Below are 7,824 nucleotides of genomic sequence, written 5' to 3' on the forward strand. Positions count from 1 at the left end.
AAACACAATGCTGCCAGTCCCTGTGGATAAGCTGTTGGAAAGTTCCTAACTGAGAAGAAGGAAAGGACACTATGGTCGAGGGGAACTTGACTTATCTGTAACTGTATTTTCAATTTGCAGTCAAGAAGCTCACCTTCTCCTTTGCTGGAACTTCTGCATTACTTTCACAATTTGTTTTGCATAATGTCCATAGTAAATTCAGATGAAACTGGCAATCTTGGAATTCATTTTTTCTTCTCTATAAGAAACCCCAGATCTCTAAAAACTAATCAGAAGTGAGCTTAATGGCCTCTGTGGTATTCTGCCAGGAGGAAGTTTCATGGCTCTTATTTACAAATATCTTCTTTAATGGAAATCTGATATAGTGAATATAAATCAATGATCCAGTGAAAATAATGCAGCAAAAAAGTGGACCACAATTGACTCTTCTAATTTTCACAGGAGACAATAAAGCAGGGAAAGGAAAATTAGGAAAAAATGCCTTAATAAATTACTGAGAATGAAAAGAATTTTGAAGGTAGTGGGAACCCTTTGATATTTCTCAAGTGAATAGTTTATCAAAGTACAGCTCTACATTACGAATTAGTTTATAGCCTTTACACAAGTCTGCCATGATGGTATATTTGGAACATCCTGCAGTGACTAATCTACCAGAGAGTGCCAAGAACATCAGAATTGACTTCCTGGACTCAAGTAAAGGTCTCTTTTGTAGTTCTGTCTCTTGACTGTGGCCAGCAGCAAAGGTTCAGGGAATAGTAAGGATAGACAAAGGCAAATTCCCTTTAGGATGGCATTGGTGATCTCTAAAAAAAATGAATTTGGGAACTGGAAGAAAAAGGAAATATGCACTCCACATATTCATCAAAAATATGCTCAAAAGAGGGTACTTAAGTCTCTGCAATTGACTGATTATACACTTGCACTAAAGGTATTAACATACCCATAATTAGCTCACAAAAATAAACCGACAGCCAGAAGACTTTGCAGAACAGGCCTAACTATTGAGTAGTCTCTGAACTTCTCCTCCCCCTCTGCCCTGCTCCGGATACCTCTCGACACCCCCAGCAGTGTGTTTACCTGGGGTCTATGAACAGACACTTGGCCATGTGTTGGTTTTTCTAAGGAAGTAACTGCAGACCTTTTATGGAACAGGTAACTATTGTTAAAAAACCTGTTGTTAAAAACCTATTGTTTTCTAGAGAATCCCCAAGGAGAAGAATCAAGGGACAATATCTGTACTCTGGGCCTCATATTCATCCAATCTTTGGCCCTTTACACCTCCTTCCTTCTCAATACAGGAACCCAAGAGGAGGAGAAATACCACCACATTTCATTGGCAGCATCTCTTTATGAGAAACAAGAAATGTTGATCTTAGGAACACAATATATCCCCAAGTCAATGAATTACTTGGCCATTTAAAATTAGCTACCCATTCCAATGGTCTACTGAGAGTTATTGCTGTAATAATGAGCAAAACCTCATTTTGTTTTAAATTTAGGAAATAACTATGTTATTTCAATCACTCACCACTTGATGCCCCTATTTACCTCCTTCTTCCCATGCCTAAAGGAAAACTACCTCCACAAACCTCCATAATTAAAGGAATTTTATGTGGAGGTTTGTACTTTCCAGATACAGAAATGCCTACCTTCCTTTCTTCCATACTCATTCAAACATTTCTGTATTCATCTAACAAAAATACATGCACATACCATGGGAATTATATTTATATATGTGTGTGCATATACAGACACACAAACTCATAGCTACGTAAATGTACATGCATATAAATGTACAGAGATTGCTTGAGATACTGCCTGGGCCATGCACAGTAGCTTGTGTTGGTGTATAATGAAGCACCACTAGACAGAACAGTCACTTGTGGCAGGTAGCTAAGAAATTTCAATAAAGTAAACTCTCAGTATTATCAAAATTATACATTTGGGGCTGTTAGCATGGCCTAGAAAAAGATGAGGACAGGCTCATCTCATTAAATGAGAAGAAATAGTGGAATTAGCTTGAATCTAATTACAAGCCACACTATCTAATGTAAAAACATGACTGTTTTTTCACTCCCATTCATTTTGGCTAGTAATTAGTTTTGGCCTCTAAAATGCCACCCTTTAATCATCCAAACACAGATGTGATTTGCCGTGCAATTTAATCTTGCTTTAATGAAGAACTAATGGACGCATCGCAAATTACTTTCCCTGTTGGAGAAAAATTCTATTTCCTGCTTTTCAAAAGATCAAGAGTATCTTGTGATAATAGCCCAAGCGGCCCTGGCAGCCTCGTCGCACAGAGCAAACAAGCTCTTTTACTCAACTCCCAATTCAATGGAGAAAAAGAGGCTACAATTAGCAACAAAGCAGGGGAAACGCGGCATTACAGCCGAATCACTTTCTGCAGCTCAACCCCCAGCAACCACTGCCTTGTTAGAGCCAGGTCTAAAGTGTCAGGAGCGAACAATGTGCTGTGATAAATTACTCTCTTCAAACAGCTGCACTGCTAATTTTCAATTATACACACAAATGGCTCTCAGATTGGAAGAAAATGGAGTGCATGGGGAGAACAGTAGTAGATTTCTATGTTTGTTTGGTGGTGAGTGTGGAGGCGGGAGAGTGACATCCTGAAAAGAAAGCTGTAGCATGTGGAGTCAGTATTTCAGCACCGGATGATGAACCCTCCCAAATCTTACAGAACCTGGTGTCTTCCTTCTCACGTCTCTGCTAGGCTGGTGGAGAAGAAGAAACAGGAGCAGTTAGATCAGATCTTACAGCAAAATCTTTGACCATTGGATGGATTAGTAGCCTTGGCAGGAAGTGCAAAGCAACTGAACAACTTGGAGACACAGGTTCAGACCCCCGAAGAGCTGATTCCCTTTCTCATCTGTTCAACAGACAAACAGTGGACTCCATGTGCCTCTTTAAACAGGAGATGTGCTGAAGTGTGTGAGCCCATGATTCTTGTGGACTCTGAACATATGACATGTTTGGTGGCTGCACCAATTTCCCCATGATGAAGGCAAAACTCATCACCACAGAGTCAGCCGCTGTTGGATTCAGATGAAAAATTCTACAGAATTTACTTGGAAAAGGTGCTAGTGAAAATGATTAGGAGTTTTGTTTAAATTACGATACCTCTTTTTAAGCATTTGGCATGAGAAAGGCAATATGGAAATACAATTAGGATTACTATAAACAAGATATGGCTCAGCTCCCATAAATTACAAAGAACTGATAGTGATTTTTTCATTGCCTTCACAAATTTCCCATTGACATCAAGAGCTATACCTGAATTTGACCCGATATAGTAAAGTTATCACTGATGTTTCCTAATGATTTGTTTTCCAATAGATAGGAAACAATTAACAGAATTCTACAAAATCAAATAGGTTGCACCAAGGTAGCACAATCAGTTCTATACAAGTTTCATAAAAAAAAAGGGAGAAATGTAGCTGGTTTTCCTTGCCTTGTTTTTACTTGACCTTAAATGTGATGAATGACAGCACTGGGGGGGTGGGAGGGAGGGCGGTGGGGGGTTGTAATATTTTTACTTGCCCAAACTGAGATAACTTAAACCCATCTTTCTTTAAGATTTGATACTCAGAAATCTTGATTTGATTGTTGCTATCAAATTTGATGTCCACAACATAAACATTTCAAATCCTTTCAAAACCTTGGGCAATTTTTACATTGTCATACAGCTAGAGAGAGAAAAAAATCAATTTTGGGTGATGGGAATGGGGAATCTGGAATTTGAAAATGGCAGTATGTTGTCTAAACCAGTGACAAGGTTTCTGAAGTTCTGTATTTGCAGTAGAGCATCAGCCCTTTGCCAGAAAAGGCTCATGAGCACAGCTCTCACAAAGGCACACAAGAGAGGAGCCCAGTGTGTGTGCCGAGAACAACCAAAGGGAGATTCCCAACAACTCCAAGTTAATGCAGTTCCCTTGGTTGGATTTTGGAGCAACAGCACTGTGATTTACATTCTTTAAAGTCCTGGTTCATAATGTTTTCTCTTTGCACACCTTCCTATTAACCCTATGTTCAGAGTGAGTTTTGAAACAGATTTATGATAATTGCACTCCACAGTATCCCTGAGACAGTCAAATATGACATGTTATTAAAATGTTTATGGAAAGGGTTGGCAAACTCATCAGATTTGTTTTATAAATAGCTATCATTTCAAATGAAATGGGCAAAAAAAATCTAGTTGATTTTAATACTTTTCAGCTGAGCTTTTTTTCTACTTCTAATAAATGCTAGCATTGTGTCTCCTAATTATAAAGCGCATTACCATACAAAAAGGATTATTTTTAAATTTAAAAATGCCAGTCACAATTTAAAATTACTTTTCTCAAATATGGCTCCTCAGAGAAGCTAAAGAGAGAAGAGAAAGTAAGGGGGGTTGGAATGAGAGAGGGAGAGAGAGAGGATGCAATATTGAATTGTAACAAGACACTTTTATTTTTTTGCTGAAGTGGGATTTTACTCCCTCTAGTTTATAATCGTTACAGAAATTTAAACCTCAAACCATTTCAGTCCAAGCTTATACTAAGCTTGTTAGTGCTTTCTGATGCTGCATATGATAGTGCTACAGCATTACCATAAATCAGCAGAATTAACTATGATCTTCAGAAGCATGCCTGAAAGTGGGTGACAGAAGTCTGCAATTTGGTGCTCTGAATATTATGATAACATTCTATATTAAATGTTTATAATCTACTTAGAGCTGAGCTTCAAGTATATTTTATATTTGTGCTTTACCCAATATTAGAAATCGTGGGCTATTACAGCTTTCCATGCCTATGTTGTTTGTAATATCCAAAATTAAAGAAAATATAAAAACACAAGGTGAGCAAGTTTGTTTTCCTACCAATGCAATATTATTAATATTAAGAAGTCAGTTTACCTACAGGTTTGAAAATTTAAATGCACCTTGCAATAAATATACTTCACCTTTTCCCATTCATATATAAAATAATCTACAGCACTGACCGGATTTCAGAAACTCCATCCTAATACAATTTACAAACTCTCTGCTGGTGTTGGAGATACAGACTCAATTTTCCTTCCTGTCTTCGTAAAAGTAACATATCTAAATTATTCATCTAAGAGTAAATAATGATGACGATTTGCAGAGACTAAAATTACAAACTCAACAGTTTTGATAGCCAGTACAAAAATCAAGGTTGCCACATTACACAAAGAAATGTTCTGATCCTAAGCAAGCACGATCCAAAATTTAAAAAAAAATAGCACTGCCTGTGCTAGGTGCAGGATCCCTTTCTTCCCTATTCCAATTGCTATCATCTCCACTTAAAAAAAGATAAAAATTCGGATTAGCTAGTGTTTTCCTACTTATGTATATAAATACAACTGACTGCAGGAGAGCAGGAGTAGATGTGTTTTTATCAGAATTCCTACTGAGGAATACAGTGGCCCTGCTGCATAAACGGTCCCGAGAGACAATGAACTACATCCTCACTAAGATAAATCAATAGATCTCTGTGCACACCAGCAAAAGGAGGTTCAATTTGCACCAGTCAATAATCTAACTTCATTAATTTTCAAGTAATTCTGAGCACGGGCTAGAAAAAAGATGTTGGGTTTAATGTTGAAAATTGTGGTTAAGAGCAGATTACTTCAGATTTTTATTTCCAGAAATATGAACTAATCAGGTGAATTTGCTTTTTTTTCTGAAAGAACCACATCCACACACACATCCACAGGCTGAACTTGCTGTGCCAGTTACCAGACATGGAAAGTGACACAAAAATATCTGACAAATTTTATTGTGTAACAAAACTATTTTAGAAAAGTTTTATAATTAATGGGCAAGAAAAGCAGAAGATAACAAATCCTTCACTGTTTTTGAAGGATCTTTAGGCCCCAAATTAACCACCATCAACAGAGATGGATTGCCAACAGAATTAAAATGCAACCTCTATCCTCACAAGGCAGGTGAGTGGACTGAAGGAGACATGAGGAGTGTGACATGTTTGGGGATGGTCTAAAGGTTGCTCCTTCAGGGCAGCAGGCAGGAGTCCCAGGGACTCGGGCTTTCTCAAAGTGAACTAAATTCACTTGGCTCACACTGAGCTGTTCAATATGGACAGGGCTTTTTATGGCCACAGAAACGACCTTTGGTTGCTGCTGGAAAGGTACAAACAACAATAAATATCACAACATACTTGTTAAAATGCAGAAAAAGAAGAATTAAGTGCAAATGAGCCAGAAAATCAAAAAGTAGCATTCAGCATCCTGGGTTGGTAACTGCTGAAAAGGAAATGATCTTCTGCAAAGATCACTTCATAAATTCTAACAAGACACTAACACCTATTGATGGGCTGTGTAAGTGCTGGCCCAGAGCCAGCCCAGCCAGCTTTCCAGCCTGCCCCAATCCCCTTCTTCCTTCACACAGGTGCACCCCACTCTAACAGCCGGGAAATTTTGCCTAAACTTTTTCTGCTACTTATGGTGTTACATTCAAGCCAAAATAAACCTATGTATCTGCCTAGTCCATGCATCTCCCAAATTATACTTGAAAATAGGGACAAACCGATGGAGGAACATCTGTGGATGAAGTTTTCACACATACATGATAAAGTGAAAAAGCACTGGACAAGAGTGGTGTTTGTAAGCAGTGTATTTCATATTTTTCTTTTCAATATACTCTTTTCTCCCAGCCCAGACTTCCTGCCTCAGCCATACAGCTCTCACTTGGAAATGCTTTTGCATAAAGACACTGGCTTTTCTCTTTCTTGAGCAACTCTTGGTAAAATCAAGTTGATTTTGCTGTGGTTCAGTACCACTGCAATTAGCAAGTGACCTGGTAGGTGCAGTTTCATCACTTTATAAGAACTGCACCAACAGAGAAACAACTGCACCCCATAACATATGGCAGGTAAAAGAGAAGAAAATGCAACCTGTCTTTCTTTTAGTTCCCTTCTGGACTATTTTGAAGGTTCTTTACTTTTTTTTTTTAAACTCAGAATACACTGAAGTGTAGCTGAACACTCCAGCCAGTTAGCTTGCTCTAAGTTTTATTAGAGCTTTTAAGTTTCTTTAAGCTGCAGCATTTTCCAAGTGAAGGACGAAAGCAGGGATTTACCCTCACGACATCCACTGAAATATATTTTTTGTGCTAGTATGAAGTCTACGAATTAGCATTTTGTGATGTTCCTGAAATTAGAAGCCCCATGAACTAACCATTTTATGATATTTATGCTTTGCTTCATAATGCATTCTCCACAGATGAATCAAAGGGCCAAATGCAATTGCTGTTGTGAGATAATAAAGCATGAAGTGGTGTGTTTGGAATTAAATTTACATAAGACGAAGGATGGTGGGCAGTTTGTGATGACAGTAACAATCGGGGAGTGCTCCGTGGTGCTGCGCTCCCAGAAACTGCTGCACAAAACACCGCATCATCTGCATGAATAATTAAAGCACTGTCTGGGGACTCAATCAATTTAAAAGGGAAGAGGAAAACTTTTCTGATATTTTTCCTGAGTTTTATGATCAGAGCTGTGTCTAGGACCTCTATCAGAGCTATTTCCCCAAAATAAGTCTCATAATTCTGTGTGGCTTGCTGGTTTGGTGTTTGCTTATCTCTTAGAGATGTGTTTTATAGTCAGCAAAAGCTCTGTTGGATTAACCTAGACAGAACCCAGCACAGAGCTCCTGGGTTCAGCTGAACCCAGTTTCATCTTCCAGCTTTCTACTCCATGAGGGGAACAGCCTTGTATCCCTGACCCTGCTCTGCTGCTCCAGAAAGTCACGGGGTAGAGGGAGCCCCTGCCTTGCAGAAATAGTAAT

This window comes from Corvus kubaryi, unplaced genomic scaffold (genome assembly GCF_017639235.1).
Source record: "Corvus kubaryi isolate FWS band 111438036 unplaced genomic scaffold, C.kubaryi_AGA036_p1.0 37397, whole genome shotgun sequence".
NCBI classification, from domain to species: domain Eukaryota; kingdom Metazoa; phylum Chordata; class Aves; order Passeriformes; family Corvidae; genus Corvus; species Corvus kubaryi.